Genomic DNA, 19,596 nt, shown 5'->3' with positions numbered 1-19,596 from the left:
TTCTTTTTCTTTTTTCTTTTTAAATTGGATGATCTAAGCCACATCCTGGTCATACATAAGTGAGAGGCACACGTTGTGGGGGCAGAAGTGAACACTAATATTCTTTTCATGATTTAATGTTATTTTAACATAATTTGACCTTTATGTAAATTTGTTTAACTTCTAACTGCCTGGAGCAGGGGGAAGAGGAAGAGACAAAACCCTTCCCATGTAGAGACCTTGTTTTTCTAGAAGTAGGTATCAGCCTTCCAATTAAACTTCATGATGGACCTGTCAACTCTGAGACTATACAGTAGAAGAAAACAATGTTACTGGTTGATACAGTTCTTAGCCAGCTGTGGGTTATGCTTTTATGAAAAAAAAAAAAAAAGGATTCGGGTAAAAAATTTCCCATAAGCTTCATTAGTATTGTGCATTGGGATAGAAATAAGATTCTAGAACTAAAACATTTGAAGATTATTTACAATAAACTTTCAGGAATCTGGTAGAAAAAGATTAAGCCAATTAAGAAACAACTCTAAGAAAAAATAAGGGGTCAAGACATATGAGTTAATAAGAATGCTATACTGCTTTCTGGCAAAACCAGACCATTAGCAACAGAAAATGACTTTGAGATGGTGCAATTTTATTATTATTTTTTTTTTCATCTCTGACTGCTGCCAGATACACAGAACTAATTATTGGAGGTGATCAGAAATGCCCCAGGGGCCTCCTCCAGAGAGGCACTCCCCTTCCCTAGGCTCTGGCAGGCCTGGAAAGGGCTGGGAGAGACCTGCCAGCCCTGTCACCTCCTGCTTTCCACCCCATGTTTGTCCTTCCTTTCCCACTGAGGAAGAGCCAAGGTGCTGGGAGCTTGGGCAGCAATGGTGCTGAAACTCTTTAATTTATTTAAATCCACCTGCAGAACATCATTTTGAAATTATCTGGACAGGATGGGTTTTTTACTCTCATTTCTCTCTCAAACAAAAATGTTTCATAAAGAAACTGAAAATTGGAATTTTCAACACCAAAGTTAAACAAAACACAATTTTGTGATTCCAGTGTCCACATTGGAGCGGACATATGGCTTTTTGTAGTATAATCATATCCCCTTCCTTAGTTTCTAATTTTACCCAAAGCCTTTTGTCTTTATTCATGTGACTTATCCCACAATCATCACATAATAGTAGTGAATGCACTCATTATACATCACAGATAAAGCATAAAATATATTTTATTTTATTTTTTTATTTTATTTTATTTATTTCATTTCGTTTCATTTCATTTCATTTCATTTACACTGAGAGTTACTCATCCTCTGCAGGAGAACTCTTTTAAAAACAGGTCCAACGACCTGCTACCAGAGATCATCCACGTACATTTTTCCATGATTATTACCAGGAGAAGAAGAAATTTTCAGCTCTTACCTAGTCGGCCATTTTCCTGTGCTAGCAGAGTGTGGGGCAGGGTAGAGAACAAGAAGATGAGGATCTTGGCAGCTGAGTGCATTCAAGCTGAGATTTGCTGGAAACTGACAAGTTACAGATATATATTTGGATTCTAGGAGACATACATTAACTGCATATTTCTGCAAGAGTCAGTGCATTGGTATTTCAGTAGTTTCCAGGGTTTCTCAGTCCAGCCTTTCTTAATTCTCGAAAACAACGTTACATGAGTTTACACCCAGCTCATATTTTTTAAAAGCTGTCCACAAGTGTTAGAAACAGAAGCATATTATTTTTTTAAAAGGGAGGGAGAGATTTTTGAGTGCAGCTGGACAGTGCAGATTTAATGAGTACTGTGTGCAGTTTTGGGCACCACAGTACAAAAAGGACATGAAACTGAGTGTCCAGAGGAGGGCTACTAAGATGGTGAAGGGCCTAGAGGGGAAGACATATGAGGAGTGGCTGAGGTCACTCAGTTTGTTCAGCCTGGAAAAGAGGAGGCTGAGGGGAGGCCTCATCACAGTCTACAGCTTCCTCACAAGGGGGAGTGAAGGGGCAGGTGCAGATCTCTTCTCTTTAGTGACCAGTGATAGGGCCCAAGGGAAGGGAGTCAAGCTGCGACAGGGGAGCTTCAGGCTCGATATCAGGAAGAGGTTCTTCACTGAGAGGGTTGTTGTGCACTGGAACAGGCTTCCCAGGGACGTAGTCACAGCACCAAGCCTGTCAGAGTTTAAGAAGCATTTGGACTGTGCACTTAGTCACACGGTTGGAATTTTTGGGTAGATCTGTGTGGTACCAGGAGTTGGACTCGATGATTCTTGTGGGTCCCTTCCAACTCAAGGTATTCTATAATTCTATGATTCTAATTCTGCGAATGAAGAATGTGTATGCAATTGGTTAGGATATAGCTGAATGACAGTCCTACTATAGCTTGGAAATGCACCTTTCCAGACCTAAACATTTGTGATTTCTGCATTCTTCTAATCTGAAAGAGTGTTCAATTCAGAATGGGACAAAGTGATTAATAGCTGTCATGTCACTGAAACATAAATGTTCAGACAGATTTGCTGTTTTTGTCCACTGGGCTTTTCTGGCAAGTTTGGAAAAGTATTTTCTTTTGAGATCATCTATTACTATTTTGATTAATAGATACTTCCACACATAATTCAGTACTAACCTCTCCTTGGTCCTAAAATGAGTATACTCCTTGTAAATATGCAGTTTAAATTGTTTATGAAATTTCCAACAGTCTCATTACAGATGTTTTATTTGCCTGAGGGTACTGTTTAAAGTTGCTGTTCTGCTGGAGAAAATATGCATGTAACTACACCCTTACAAACTATAGAATAATATTTTAAAGAAACTAGAAATATATGTATTTTAAAGCCAAATTCCAGAGACTCTCAGACTCTCACACTCAAGTTAATAGCAAGGAACTTCTCAATTTCTCTTCTCATATAAAAAGAAAACAGAAATCAAGCCCAAAAGAATGTAACTGTTGAATAGTCATGGAGAAGATGGAGACTCTCAATAGACCAAGGGACAAGACCTAATCATGCACCCTCTGTTGAAAGTTTAGATAGTCTGCTGGGAACTCAGCCTTTGCATATGTAGCTCTTGCAAGCCTCTGGAGCCTAAGCTTTTTCTAGAACCCCCTGAATCCCTGTGGCATATTTCCAAAGTGCACATACTCTGTTTTACAAATCACCTGAGAACAAGAACTCAAAATGTAGTTTTGTATCCCAAGGCAAAGTACCAGCTTCTCAGACTCCTCTCACATGACAGAAACAGTAGCATTCCATCTTTACACATTTGCCCATCAGTAGTGGTGTGTGCATGTACACAGAAGCTTTGCACAGATTTGAAACACAGCACCTTTTACTTAAAGGACAAATTCTAAGGTTTTTATAACAGAAAAATGTTAATCTGCCAAGGGTTGGATCCACACAGCATGCAACACCTCACACAGATGTGATCTTTCCATAGAAATCTCCACAAGCAACTGCCTCCCCCAATGACTGGAGAGGGATCTACAGCACCTACTACAGGGCTGTTTCAATAGGTGCCAGAAGGTTAAGTAACTAAGTTAGGTGAGCTGAATCCAGCCCTAATAACTGAATACTGTGCCCTTCATCTTACCTCATTTTTCCCTCCAGGTCTGTTTGTACCCTTCTACCCTGCTGAGGGTGGATCATTACCCTTTTTATAACTTTGTGGTTCCTCTGCCAGGTGACAGGCTATCTGGAAAAAGTAACCCCCATGTAGGTGACTTTGTTGCTTAAAGACGTGCCGTCTATTGTACCAAATGGGAGTAACAGGAGCTAGCTCATTGCTTACAGCAATTATGCTTCAGTGATCCATGAATCACATCCATTCCTCTGTTGTCTGTACCTCCATGATGTGGAGAATCAGGTCAACATGCAAAGACAGCTGAAAAGATGAAAAGCAACCTAAACAAAACAAAACAGAGCTGGCAGCCTTCTAGTGACGTAGGCACGACACTCACAACTTGTCTCCCACCTTCTATAGCCTCCTTCTAAAAACAAACAAACAAACAAACAAACAAACAAAAAACCACTAAAAATGCCCCATAAGGACAACCCATTTGGATTTATTTAAACACAGGGAAAATGTAGAGCTCCACTCTACTCTCCTTTTCTCTCCACTCTGTAGATATTTTATGAGTTTAGTAAAGGCTAATGGTACTCTAATCTTCATACAGCATCCAAGTGCTGGCACAGCTCCACTCAAGCCCCATCCCTCCTGCCAACATCCTTGCAGCAGAAGCAAGGGATAGCCAAGGGCCTTCAAAAAAGTTCCCCACAACTTTTTCACAGCCTCTGTAGACTCTTGTGAATGCATCTGAAAAGGTACAAATTAACAGAAAACACTTCCAAGTATCTACTGGAAGGATCAAGATACTAGTGTCCCTGGCTGTGTGTGAATAACCCACCACTCACCTAACCTGCACATCTTTAACACTGCTGTTCTTTACCCTGAAAGAGGGCTGTACATGGATCAAGTTACAAGGGGAAATAATAATATAATTAAAAAAAGAAAAAAGGTGTAATAAATGTACAAGTAAAATCTTATTGAGACACTGCTTTGATAAGATAGTCACAGTATACAGAGGGTGATTAGAGTGCCGTTACATAAATTACTTGCATTTGCTCATTTCCAAACACAGCTTGCTATTTTCAATTACACTTTCAACACAATGTCGATGTAGAGGTTTTCTAGCGCCAAGTCTCTGCAAAGTTATTTTTATAGTCTGGTTAGAAACTTCTAAAAATAGACCATTTCTAATACAATACCACTGGCTAAACTTTAATAACTGTTATAGTGAGCCAGTATGGTCTCACTAAATTACATACTGTGGTGACTTAAATGTGAAAAGTAAGAAAGAGGAGAACCAGGAGCTTAATAGACCCAAGTGTGATGCAAGTAGGGGTCCCCACTCAACATTCCTCAGGACCGTTTATGTACACGGTGGAATACTCCAAACTTTCATTTATCATGTTTTTCTGCAGTATCAGCTTTCTCTCTGCACAATGCTAATCTGGGCCAGTTAAGAAAAAGCTTGGCCTTTGCTGCTCAGATCATTATAAAATCCCTTGCTTTTGTTCACCACAGCCAACCTTTCAGAAATATAAATAACGCAGATCATCCTGCAATCAGAAATAAGAACTCCTCTAACAGCTAATGGATCAAAGCTGGGATTGTGCTGTTATAACTGGCATTTTTCAGACAAGCTGGAAGTTAATCAACTGAATCAAGTACCATTTGCAAGGCTTTTCTTTAAGATTTTTTTTTCTTTAATGAAACTTCTGTAATGAAATACAGATTTCCCTTTTACAGACCACTAACCAAACCGTTTATGACTTACACAGTTTCCATCAGTATTTCTAATGACAGTAGAAATATTTCTGGAACAAGATAGGTTTCCCAAAGGATTTGCATCATCAGATGAGTAGCTTTTCCTAATCAAAAAAAAAAAAAAAAAAAAAAGAAAGAAAAAAAAAGGTAAATAAATGTCTTTTTAAAATATTATTTTTTCCCATTAGGAAAAATTTGAGACCAACATTTGAAAACTGTTCAGCGCTAGGTGAACTTCCAAGCCCGTGTTGTTAACATGAGCATAAATACATATAATGACCCTTGTGAAACACAGGGTAAGAAGGAATAGGACTAAGATTGAGTGCGTATGAGTTGCTTGTATTTGTATTTGTTGTATCACCACTGACGTAAGAATCAGGACTGTGTTAAGAAAACCAGAAACATAAAGCCTCAAAGATTATTAGAAGGATAAATAACGCTCTGCTTCTAATAAGCTATTATCATTTTCTCCCTCAAACCATGAATCTTGAATTATTTGACTGAAGACATGAAATTATCCCCAGGGTGCCGTGGAAAAAAATATAATAAATCTCAGTTCTGTTTTAATTGCTTGTTAAATATCAGTCCTTTACATGACATTGTCTGAAAACAAAACTCCTACAAGTGATTATCTTATGAAGACTCCAAGATGTTCCAAATCAGGTTTTATAGTATTTGGTTTACTATAGCACCAAATAGTTTTGAGCCAAGTCAGAGAAGATGGTTATGTGACTTTTCAGCCACAACAGAAAGAAAGAAGACTATATCTGTAAATTATGGTGTGCTCAATGAAACAACACAGAGAGAGTAAGAATATTCTCATCCTAAATCCAAAACACAGCACCATACCAGCTACTATGAGGAAAATTAACTCTATCCAAGCTGAAACCAGGACAGAAGTTTTTATGAACTTAAGCGCACTTCTACTTACATCACTAAACCAGTCTAATACATCAAAATGATAAAGGTAATAAATGAAACAAGCATTTTTTTTCAAAAATATTTTACATCTCTTTTCCTCAGATACATTAAGTACTGTTTTTTGTTTTTTTTTTTTGTCCTCTAGAGTTTGCAGGAAACGACTGAAAACAAAGTAAGGGTCAGTTTTACATATGGAAATAAACAGAAAATGCAGAAAATTGGTAACAGTTTCACAACATATAACACTGAAATTCATGTGTTCACAAATAGGACTTCAACATGTAAGTGATCTCAAAAAGGGGTGGAGAGCAAGATGATGGAATTGACTGCATGCTGTTCCCATCTAACATATGCTACAGATGGTGATATACCCAAGCACATTGTCAGCTTTGTCTTCTCATATTTTCCAGGGTGCTTTCTTTCTGCAACCACATCCTGAGAAATTTAGCTGTATAGCTGAAGGCCAACTAAAATCCCTCTCCAAGTGTAACACTTAGGATATGCTGAGGCTGGAGCGACAAGAGACCAAAGGATGCCCTGCCAAATCGGAAGGAGCTCAACGGGAGATGGAGTGGGAAAGGAAAGTGGAGGCAAGCCAAAGGAGGACGAGAGGATAGGCTGCATGGATATTACACACACATATTCATGGCCATGACACATCACACACTTGGCAAAAAGGAGCTGGTGGAACAAATGCTAGAGCTAAAACACTAATGCACAGAAGGGGACTGCTCTATGCCTCCTCTTCTTGGTCTCATGCTCAGAGGGCACCTAAGCTGCATCTACAGTCTGTGTGGATCTTCCCTACATTGAGCACACTTCAGCTTTGATGAAGGTGAAATGAATTTTCAGCTTTCATTTTTTGTTTTTTGTCCAGAATGAAAAGCTCAGTTTGAGAATAAAACTGTAAGCTGGAGTTCTTCCACACTTCCGATTGCATCCTGGTCTCAATTCCAAACCTGACAGCATGTCTTTAATCACACATATCATTTTAGAAACACTGTATTTCATGGTGAAACTGGTGTAGGCAGGTTAGCAATCAAGCTTTTCAGTAGACCAGGCAATGCTCTCCACTGTTCTAAAATACTTTTTTAACAAAGCAAGTATATTACATTTTTAGGCTTAAATCAATTGAAACTGTGGAGATTAAAGCTTTATGTTTAGTATTTGCCAAGTTCTCAGTACTGTTGGATTTGGTTGAATCTCTTCTATCTGCTAATGGAGACTTGATAGTACTTACCTTTAACTAACATTAAACTGAGTGAATGCCTCTGAGACTAGCCCAGCCTATAATGCTAAGGCAGTTTCAATAGTCAGATCCTTTCCTATAATTGACTTAGGGCGAATGAGTATTCTGAAGATTTTCCTATCCCTTCAGGGAGTTTCAGTAAATCTTTTATTCAAGTTAGATGGAATAGTAGATTCTTCTGTGAACCAGCATGTCACACAGTTTGAATTTTTCACACATCTACTCTTCCGAGAACAATCCTAACTTGGCTGTAGAATTAAACATAGACCCAAACATTTAATTCCACAGACTTCCCTAGGCAGAAAAGATGATATAGATATAGAAGAAAAAAAAAAATCCACACACACACACCCCTATATGGTTTCCTATATGGTTAGGAAGCTTTTTCACATGATACAAAGTTGTATCAGATCCCCAAACAAACTCTGTTTTATTATAACAATTGCTTACATATTTTCTTTTTGTTTTGACCTGGATTTGGACCTTCCCCCTCCACAAGCCCCATGTGACAGATCTACCTCCAGTTTAGCCCCTTGCTGCAAAAGCTGCCCTCTCATATGATAGGCCAGTAAAGGCAGCAACCATTCACCTTCTGGTAGAGTCAGTGCAGCTGATTTCTTCATTGAGAACACTATTTCTTATGTTCTTTTTGGTTCCTATGTTTGTTAAAGCCAAGTCTTTCCTGTATGCAATATCACGGGCTGACTGCACAAAAAAGAAATCTGTCTGAAATCATTTTCATGAGAAATAATACTGGGTCTGAACACCAGCAGCTGCTGTGACTTCTTATACATGTAAATCAGTACACATTCGTCTCCGGCTTCTCTTTAGATATTTTTAGGTAAGGTTTATGCTACTGTATAGGTTCCACTCACAAGGGAACACTATAACAGGCACATTTCAAACAAGGAGTTGCAGGATTTTAAAACTTCCCCAGAAAATGTTTAATACATTAGGGGAAATATTTGCAACACATCATTATACCATTTAAAATGTGTTGAGTGCTCAAAGGAAGACAAGAAGAAGACAGAAAATTATCTGGAGGATATTGTCCACAACTGCAAAAAGGAGAGGTTACAGGGGGAGATCTGATTTTGGATGAGGCTATCAAAGGACCCGTTTTCAGAAATCTGTCTGGCCTACATTTTTGACTTTTAACAAATTTACATTGTAAATTTGGTTCATTGCACAAAATAGATGGGATATTCTGGTGTATGTGTAGTTTACCCGTCTTGGGACAACAGAAACCCAATCAAGAGTACACTTCACAAATAGATTACCTGATTGAAGATCCATAGAAGCAAATGTATTTTCTTTGACCTCACTAGGTGATGGATCAGACCTATTAGCATGACTAATTCCAGAATGAAAGTTAATTGCATTTAAGACTTTTTCTGAACTGGTATTTCTTTCCTCACTGACTTCAATGTCAAACCTTTTCTGTTTATTATTTATTCACACTAAGGCAATGTGATAGTTCGTTATGTCCACTAGCAAGCTTAGATTTTTCATGGAAAGTTAAGAGGACTCCAGCATTCCCCAGTGGTCCTTGTTGGTGTGTGTAGGACCCTGCCTCTGATATGTCTGTGTTCCTGCAGCTGTGAAGCTGCCCCAGGAAGATTGGTATTGGAGCCACCATTATTCTGATATGTGTGTTTTGTAATCTGAAACAGCTCCTCGTTGCATATTTTATGAGTTTCCTCATGTAAACACTGGAGGTGTTTCAGATTAAATCCAAACAGCGTGGTCCCAAACATCACACAAATAATATTTCCTACACACTCCAGAGAATTCAGGATACCCTGTGCTCATGACACATTCCTCACCAACTCTCCTTCCATCAGCCAACAGACAAACTCCCACCAAGAAACCCCAATCTTCCTTCTTAAAGGGAAGCAGATCAGCAATTTGTTCACCACAATTTCCACATTCTCTGTTACACTTCATCACTCCCTCTGCATTTGGCTGCATAAATACCTTTTGCACATGACTTGAGAGCATGACAGCTGATCAGATTTACCACCTTCATATGAACCAGATGAAAAAGTCTTTCCTAAACCACAACTATTAAAAAGGTGCAAATAAGTACTGCAAAGTAAGAATAATCCTCAAAATTCAGTGCTATAAACCTCCAAACAGGTAACTACAGTCAAACAAGACAGTGAAATGTATCTAAATGGCAAACCTTCTCTCAAACTACTAGTGTGTTAAAGCAAGAATAATGTGTGAGCCCTAGACATTCAATAAGAATATCGTGAGTGTGGGCATCCTTATAGGATGATGCAACTTACAGTTTATAGGTAAATTCTGTCATCTCTATGGACATGCATACATTTTGTGGGAGAGGATTCCTATAAAATAACCATAGTAAACAGTAAGTTACCAGAACCCCTTTGTGATAGCTTCAGAAATCTCCATACAATAGCCCATATTTCTCTGTTGTTCCATCTACATAATTTAAGTCCAAGCTTGACAATGTCTGCTACTTTCTATTGTACGTGGTAAAAGAAACCTAGAAAATTATAGGTAATGCACAAATATACTCAGAGAAATAGGTGTTTCTAATAGTATCACCTTTCAAAAATGGTAGAACAATTCTTTCCAAGTCTACAAAGGAAATCATTAGGTAAACCTTAATAATTCTTTTAAGAATGGCACTTGGTACAAGCTCCAAGTCTTTCAGCTTAGCTACGATATTAAGGCATGTAGATTTAAAGTGCCACTCAAGAGCTAATGGAATAGTACACTCAGATGCAAAAAGTTGAAGTGGTTTGCTGTTAAAATACTGACTGGATGAATGTAGGATAAATTAGCATTATCCCACTTAATTTCGTTCCTCTCCGAGAAAAACTGTTAAAATTTTAACCTTGAACATTAAAAAATAAATAAATAAAAGAACTTGGTCTATTAACTGCAAGTCCCTCCACACACAGAAAATAATGTAGAACACTTAAATTACTTCAACAGAATCAGTGATGAGCATAAATCTTTACCCAGTGTAAGTAAAAAGACCTTGTAATACTTCCAGAAGTACTGGCTCCTTTTCAGAGCAAGTCATTGCAGCAGTATGATCTGCAAAACTAAGCCAGAAATTAGACACCACTTTTGTTCCAGTCCTGTCCTTTCCTTTATGTGCAGAAAAATTTCCTAGGAGCAATTAGCTCTAGTGCCATTACTAGTTTCTTACCTTGTTTATACCATGGTTTCATCAACAGAAGCAACATGTCAGGGAAGATATTGGAAAAAGATGGCAAGATCATAATTAATTGCACTCATCAGAAACATTCCCTCAGTTTCAAAGAAAAAATGAAAGTTGGAAGAAAGTGGTGAGAACATCAATTACCTCGCTTGTGAATAATAGAGGGAGCTGATGTGAATATTTGAAAGGAAAAAGTGAAACTGAGAGGATGCAATCCACTGAACGTAATGTTGTGTGTACACATTCATTACTAGGTATAAATATTTGTTTCCTTTTTCTTATTATACTGGCAAGAACAAACCCTCTTCAGAGGTAGGTAGTTGTTTTTTGTAATATTTTGTCTTTGAAGGCAGACTGGAAACAAAAAAAAATATATCCTTGGCAGTTCTCTAAAACTTTAAAATAAGTTAACACTTAGGTGTTTTTTTTATTTTCCTTCCAATGTTATTAGATGTTAATCTCCAGACGCTTCCAAGCAGAACAGTTTTTCTTTTTTTTATAAGTTGTCCACAGTGATGTCCAATCCTTCTTGAAGTAAAAAACACTGAAAAAAAAAAAAAAAAAGCAAGTATTGTATGCTAGTTTATCTTGTGCCAGAATATTAAAGGGAGATTGTGATGTGAAAGGATAAAAGGATGTTATAATCTTAATATAGAGAAAATGAGAAGCCTACGAGTAGAAAATAAACGGATCTGATTTTTTTCACTTTCACTTGTTTTTATCTGTGTTCATTAGCAAACAAACTCTCTCTCCCCTCAGCTCTCTTCTCTGCATATAGTTGAGCACTGTAATCAAATTGCATTTTCAGGTTAGTGCTTTCTAACAGAAAAAAAAAAAAAAAGGACTCTGCTGAGATTAAACAGCAAATTGACTTTTTTTATGTAAAATAGTTTTAAAAAGAAAACCAAACATTTTCCCGGTTTGTTGTTTTATATCAGGAAACTAAAAAAAAAAAAGACTTTTCAAAATTTAGATAAAATCTAGACATATTTTTTAATTACCATAAAAAAAAATAAACTAGAAACTTATTTTTGACCAGCTTGAGTAATATTATACCCCTCTGAATGGAAAACTTTCTAGAATCCTTTTATGATTAGGCTGTAATAGCTCAAAGAATTACAAAAGGATCACCAAATGATAAGAAAGGATCATAATATTAATGTAATTCGTTAATTACTAAAATTCTCTGCTTAATTCTGTAGCCCCAGAGAGATTACTTTCTTCAGTAATCAATCTTATAAAGCATATTTAGACACAATGATCCTGAGCCTGATCTCAAAAAGGCAATGGTAAATTAACTGCAACTCTCCTGATAACTGGAATCAGTAGGGGTTTCATGATGTTAAGAGATTTTTCATGAACACTGCACTGGACCCTCACAATGATGCTTATACCTGGGTTTAGTAATATGATCCTCCTGCTAGAAGCAGGAAAGGTTGCAGTGTCCACAGTGTCCACCTAGTGCTGGAAATACCTCATGCATGTACAAGCCCATAATAAAGATATAGAGGGCAGGCAAAAAGTTTGTAAGGGGGGATATCTCTAGGCTTTTCACTCTTCTCAAAAAAAAGAAAAAAAAAAAAGAGAGAGAGAGAGAGAGAGAAAGGCAAGGCAAGGCAAGGCAAAAAGAGAAATACTGGTATAGATACAGACATGCTTACCAGACTTTGGTGACTGGAGAGATTTTATTTGCTTATAACTAGTATTATGAGTAGAATTAGAAACTAATTCTGGCAGATATTTTTAAAACATTGTTGACACAAAAGAGTTCTCAGCTTTTATGGTTCTATATTTGAACTCTTTCTCATTCCCCTGCTGGAGGAATATCAGTTGATAGATTTACATTTATGCTAATTTTTTTTGTTAATTAATTCTTATTTTGCTTCTTGTCACTTCTGTTGGACACAAACAATATTTAGATACATAAAGATAATGAGATAAAACTCGAGAGACAAGAAATAGGGAGGGTAAGAAGGAGAGAATCTTCTCTCCTGCTTTTTTTGTAGCATGAGAGATGCAGCTTTCATTTCTGGTCCTACTGCTTCCTGTCTGTTCTCTTGGGATTTGTGCACCAATGGAGAGAATATAAGTTTTCCATTGTTACTTGACAATGGCTGCCCCATACTGTGAGTTTAAAAATTCATGAATCTGTAATGCATGAAAGGGACACCTTTTCCCTACTCTATAACTTGAGCACTGCACAAAGGTCATGACACAAAAAGCCTGGTGGAATTAAATGGATTTTTTTTTCAGTTAAAAACATGGAAGCAATGTCTATATTGAGAAACAATTAAAGATGTTATTTCTAACAAAGCCAACAGCACAGCCCACCTGAGAAGGATTCACTTACAAACAGTTCAGCTCTCCCTGAGGAGAACTGCACTGATAGAGGAAATAAGAGACGTATTTATGAGGGGCTTTCTGCCCTTTCACCTAAGGCTTTCATCTCTCCTTTATTCTTTCTCTCAAAAACTGCTTATCACGCTATGTTCCTCCTTGAGGGTGTGCTAAATAAGCTTTTGGTTGTACTATTTAAGATAGACTATACATGAATACTAAGGTAACACTATTTAAGAAGAAACAATAGCAAGAATTGATACGGAGCAATGCTGGTCCACAGTTGTCTGCTTATGAATCCTGAACCATGACTCTCACCACTGGGGTTTAGCCTGTTGCATTAGCTGGGCAACCTGGAAGGTAAGAGACGTGTTTAATCTCTCACATTCTGTCTCTGGCACTGCAACTAGCCTTCCAAGAAGTGGAAGGACAAACCCAATCAACGGCTACAGTTCCTTGGACCCTTACAGTACTCACTTTAAATTCATCTCACCAAGATTTAGGAGGTCATTTGTGGTGCTTTTCTTTTAGGGTCTATGCAAGTTGATTGGTGAGAGACTTGTTACCTCCAGAGAATAATTCAGCACATCTAAGCTATCAACAGTTCTATGTATGTTGTCTGTATTAAAAAACAAATAGGTCAAGAACTCTCCTATATTAGATGCCCATAATAGCCTTCCCAAAGGTGCAAAAAATCTGATAGAATGACATTAGGCTTCCATCACCTTATTTGACTGCCTGGCCATGCCTGGAACCATGAAGTCTGGTCTTATTTTTTTTTTTACTTTTTTTGGTCATGATGTTTTTGTGTTTCCCGCTTGCCAATGAGATGAGCAGGTAAACTATGGCCCTTGAGCCTTAAACAAGCAATTTAGCTCTGTTAGCATATGTTGGGGAATGGGCTGAAGCCTGTTTTGACATGCAGCCTCATTGGGCTAACTGAGTCTTTTGGTTGTGTGAGAAAGCAAACTAGAAAGAAAGCAAATTCAGACATCATTAGGTCTTTTCAATTGTAGCTATATTCCTATAATCCTAATCTCGTGGTTGTCCAAGTGAGGAATGTGGCCAGTATAGGCCATGATACATCTCCAAAGCTAACCAGAAAAGGCCAGTGACCAAACCTGACCTTGAGTACGAGTGGTATCTGACTAATATCTCTACTGCTGAGGATGGGCCTCTTTACAACAGATGTGTCTCACAGAGGCCTGATTGGACAGGCCCAAGAAAAGAGACCAAAAATGGGCTAACAACAGAAGCAGCATGGGAAGTGAGAGACACAGAGCTGAAGCTTACTCACTGCCCTGTTTTAATCACACATCCACTCTCAGAGCTTGACTGCAGCTGGGTGTGCACCCAGATCTGTCCAAAGAGATCTGTCATTCTTGTCACCCTCAAATTCAAGCACAGTTCTTATGACCAAGATATGGCCCAGTTTCCTCTTGACACTTCCCCTGACAGCAATGATCTTTTCTGCCTGAAAGCATTCCCTGAAGTCCTCATTATTGGCTTTCTGATTAAAGTATAGTTTGTCTTTTGGTCAGGGAGATGTTAATATGCAGTGCATATTGTCAGCAAACTTTGCCACTCTTAAATTAACTCTCAAAGCAGTACCAATATGGCCTTTGATTACACATGAAGCCTTAAACTAATATTGCAGTATGTCTGTTGTGCCATGCTCTGTGTTTACTACAGAGTTAACTCAGGTTATCCATACTGAGGTAAGCCCATCTCAATAAAAGTAATCACACTCTGAAATAACATTTAAGTTGAAAAGCAGTCATTGTGTTATTGTACAGAGGGCTGGCATTAGAGCTGACAAATTGAGCTAGCAATGTATAGATTTGACCCCCTGAAGAGCTAGGCAGGAAAATAAAATATGGAGAGCCCACTTTCAACTTCAAAGTGACTAAAACATCACATTATTGCAAATTAATATGTTCAAAAACAAGTTTAGTAGCTTTACTGTATAGCAATCTAGGTACTGAGCTACCTAAGGTGACATAAGACCCACCAGCTAAGCATGATGCTGGGCACATAAAGTCAGTTAAGTGACTTGCAGAGAATGATACATACATTGATTCTAGACCTTTATCTCTCTTTGTTAAATATTGGTTAAAAATTCTAATTTCTAGTGGGAATAGCAATAGACGTACTTTAAAATTGTTCTTTTTCAAAGGACACCTCTTTCTAGGGACAATTTTCAATTAATATCTTTGAGGCCTAATTTCTGTTTCTTTTAAAATAATTTTTAGTTTTCTTACTTTTTGAACAGTTAAATGAAAAATTATCAGTACTGCCAACACCACATTCTTTGATATTTTTTCTTTTTCCAGTATTTAATACTGAAATAAATAGAAGCACAGAGACAGAAGTTTTCTTTCCTATTTTCTTTCCTTCTTAATTGTCTTTCAGAGAGCAAAATTGTACAGGGAGAAGGGGGAGGAAAATGTGCCTGGGGTAGAGCAAAAGGCTTTAAATTGTTCAAAGTTAGTATGTTCCCTTTCATTTTCTTTCCTTGCCTTGCCTTCTTATTTTATCCTTAAAAGTTACTTTGAGAATAGAAACCAAACCAAAAAATCTATTAGGTCCATACTATGGGTAGGGTCCAAAAGTCCTGATCCAAATCAGTCCCCCTACCCTACTAAAGAGAAATGGTTGCCTCTGTAATACATTAAGGAGATTTGTTCTATGTGAAAGTTTAATTCTCTCCATTTACTACATAGGAATTGTAAGCACCTTTCTCTGATGCATACAGTATATATTTAGTCAAATAAATCCTACTACATTTCTCTCATTAGCCAAAGGTGCCTTCAAAATCCTCCAGTGCTCCAGAAATCCTGCCTAAGTTTAGGCGCCTGAGTTATGTGGACAGGATTTTTCCTTGAAGGCACTGAAAGACACTTTTCTTTAACTCTCTTCCACTTTAAATGGTTTTATAAGGATCTTATTTTAGGAAGACTGGTTAACCAAGTGCCTAAAGTGAAAGTGTGATTTAAGTAGCAGTCTGGATCTTACCCCAGTAACATCTCCAGTGGAAGCACAGAGTTGGCTTGTAGTTGCAAGCTCATCTTGTGGAGGACAACAGTGATTTCAAAAAGAGTCAAACAGTTTTGAATTTATGTTTGTGCTACGGGACAGTACACAGAAAAAATCACTGACCTGCACAACTGAATGAATAATAATTGTGCTAGCACGTGAATGAGATTAGAAAGGCAAGCAATTAGATGAATCAAGGGCACGTCATGCAAATGCATCACCAACAAGCTCGCCAACGTCCCAAATCAGGTGCAAAAAAGCATGAACACCAAAGCATGTAGTGGAATACGCATTGAGCAGGATGCGGACTAGGTTATAACATTTCGCTGGAAAAGCAATGCGTTTCACAACTGAGGCTCATAGATGTCATTTCAATCACTACAGAAAATGCCCAGATTCCAGAAGAAGGGGGATCATTCATCCTATTTTCATCCTATTAATTCCCATCTTGCTAAAAATGTCATACCCCCTTTGCCAGGCAACAAACCTAGTTTCAGTCATGAACAATATTTTCAAAAAAACACCAACACTTTTTCAAACCTGGGAAACTCAACTGAACCATAAGCACTACTTCCCAAGTCACAAGCTGTGAGTTAAACAAATTGTTTAACTAAAAGGAACTGCTGGGGGTGAAGGAAGGGAGAGAGAGGAAAGGAAAATACAAAATATTATAAGCTGTCCCCAAAACTATTGTTTAAATCAAATCCTTCTTCTATGAACTACCAGTGACTGCTGGCACAGCTTGTTACAGCCTTCCTCCTGAGTTGCACCTCATTCACAGTTGACTGTCCCTATAGGCTGCATTAAGCTTTCTGGGACTCAACAAACCATGCTGTGCTTAAGTTGCTGTATAGAGGTTTCAGTACAGCTGATGATGATCTTGGTGATCACCCTGCTCTGCTGCAATGCTGTCTCCCATCATTCACAGAAGATGGATGCCTGGCAGCGTTAGCTAAGAGTGCAGCCTCCTGGGCCACCTTCACTGCTCTGCTCTGCTGTGCCATCTTCTGTGCCAGGTCTCATCCCAGCAAGGCATGTGAGGTTCCTTTATAAAACCTCCAAAGATGAGGAGGACGACAAAAATGAGAAATCTTTCCTTCTGTTCCTATAGCTCTCAGGCTTGTCTTCATCCCAGCTCTCTCCCCCAGGGCAGTCAGGTTGATCAGTTGGTTTGGGGTGAGATGCTGCTTGCAGTCGCACCCCCCCCCCCCCCCCCCCAAACACACAAGCACACACACACAAACCAAACCACAGCAAAATACCACTCTCAAGATATTGGCAAACACACACACAAAAAGATGTTCTGATTCCTGACATGTGTCACCAACTTTCTCTCACAGCAGAGCATTTCAGTCCCTGTCAGCATCTGACCCCCCATGTCCTCTGAAGGATGCCATTCTTCTCCCTCCAGCCCAAGGCCACCATTTCTGAAGACAGTCAAAGTCACTAAAGACATTGGCTGGATGATCTTTTCATGGATTATTAAAACACAAGTGCATAAACCCAAACTTTTCTGTGCAAAGGTAGAGAAGAGCACTCTTTTTCCTTCTGACATATTAAATTCTGTCTCTCTTTAAGCTGCATACAGTTTATATCAATTTGATCACAGCACATGGATTTGCTGTTCATACATAAGGCAGCAAACATAAATAGCACACCAACTTCAATTTACTAGAAAAATAAGTTTTTAAGAACTTTCTCCTGAGTTGCAAGCCAGAGAAGCTATTTTCTGGGTGAAGGAATAGTCTGTGTTTTACCCTTTGGGACTGTGTGTTAGCCAAGTTTCCAGAAAATAATGACAGCAACCAAAAGGACAATAGTTGTTTGTTTAGGAGAACATAATAAAAGTAAATATTTGTAAGAATAAAAATAAATGTAATCCCTTACCTTAGAAGCCAGAAGCGTAATACTACCTCAATGCTACATAATCCTGGCCATATTTAGATAACACTTTGTTATGCTTAAGTAGCTCTTATCTTTGAGTGGTCTAAACCACCCAGTGTTCATTAAGGGCACTTTGCCAACAGCCCCATTTTTGATATAGAAGACACTGAGCACGTGCAACCACACTGTGAAGACTAACTCAAGCCTGGGAAGCCAGAACACCATTTCCTATTGCACCTTGCCACAGAGATTATCCCAGTCACTCTAGTGCCCCAGGCAAATGGTAGAGTAGATGGGACACAGTTAAACTGTACTAATTCCTTCACCCTGGTTGGCCCTGCCTTGGGTGCACAATGCACCCACCTGAAGACTTAGAAGTGTCAGTGACCCTTTCTGAGGTCTTAGCTATAATTGTGAGGTTATTCACATGACTCAGCTGGCTTGTGTCACTGTAACAGTCTCCTTTTTCACTGTGTTTCTTCATGTTGTATAAAATACAGTACATATGGTAGATTAAAAGAAAAACCATATTTATCATTGTGGTGGTTTTACTCGGGTGGGCGGCCGAGCTCCACCACAACCGCTCTCTCACTCCCCCTCCTCAAAGAGGAACGCGGAGAAAATATGATGAAAAGGACTCAAAGGTTGAGATGAGGACGAGGAGATGGCACAGTAATTATCGTGACAGGCAAAACAGACTTAGCATAGGGAGATAGTAAGATTTATTGCCTATTACTAACAAGCTAGAGAAGTGAGAAACAAAGGAAAGAAACCAAAAGCACCTTCCCCCCAATTCACCCTCTTCCACCTCCTCCCCCTGAGTGGCACGGGGGAACGGGGGTTATGGTCAGTCTATAGTGCTTCTTCTCTGCCGCTCCTTCTCGGTCACTCTCGTCCCCTGTGCTGTGGGGTCCCTCCCACGGGATGCAGTCCTTGCTGAACTGTTCCGACGTGGGCTGCCCACAGGCAGCAGCTCTTCAAGAACTGCTCCAGATATGGGTCCGTACCACGGGGTCTATCCCTCAGGAGCAAACTGCTCCAGCCTGGATCCCCCATGGGCAGCAGCTCCTGCCAGGTCACCTGCTCCTGCGTGGGCTCCTCTCCACGGGCTACAGGTCTGGCCTGGAATCTGCTCCGGCAGGGGTCTTCCACAGGCCGCAGCCTCTGTCGGTGCAGGTCCACCTGCTCCACCGTGGTCTCCTCCACGGGCTGCAGCGTGGAACCCTGCTCCACCGTGGTACTCCATGGGCTGCAGGGGGACAGCCTGCTTCACCATGGTCCTCACCACAGGCCGCAGGGGACTTCTGCTCCGGCACCTGGAGCACCTCTCCCCCTCCTTCTTCACTGACCTTGGCGCCTGCAAGGCTGTTCCTCACTCCTCTCACTCTCCCAGCTGCTGTGTGGTGCAGCGTTTTTTTTTTTTCCCTGTTTTAAATAGGCTCTCACAGAGGTGCGAACAACATCACTTATTGGCTTGGCTCTGGTCAGCAGTGGGGCCCTTACCAAACATGGGGCAGCTTCTAGATCCTTCTCACAGAAGCCACCCCTATGGCCCCCTACTACCAAAACCTTGCCACGTAAACCCACTACAATTATAAAAATGCGTCTGTGATTGTAAAAAAGCTTAGAATTGCAGCATGAAATGAATGAAGAGAGTGCTGACAGAGAGA

Source organism: Cygnus olor, chromosome 1 (assembly GCF_009769625.2).
Source record: "Cygnus olor isolate bCygOlo1 chromosome 1, bCygOlo1.pri.v2, whole genome shotgun sequence".
NCBI classification, from domain to species: Eukaryota; Metazoa; Chordata; class Aves; order Anseriformes; family Anatidae; genus Cygnus; species Cygnus olor.
The sequence above is the reverse complement of the archived record's forward strand: the minus strand, read 5'-3'. Positions refer to the sequence as shown.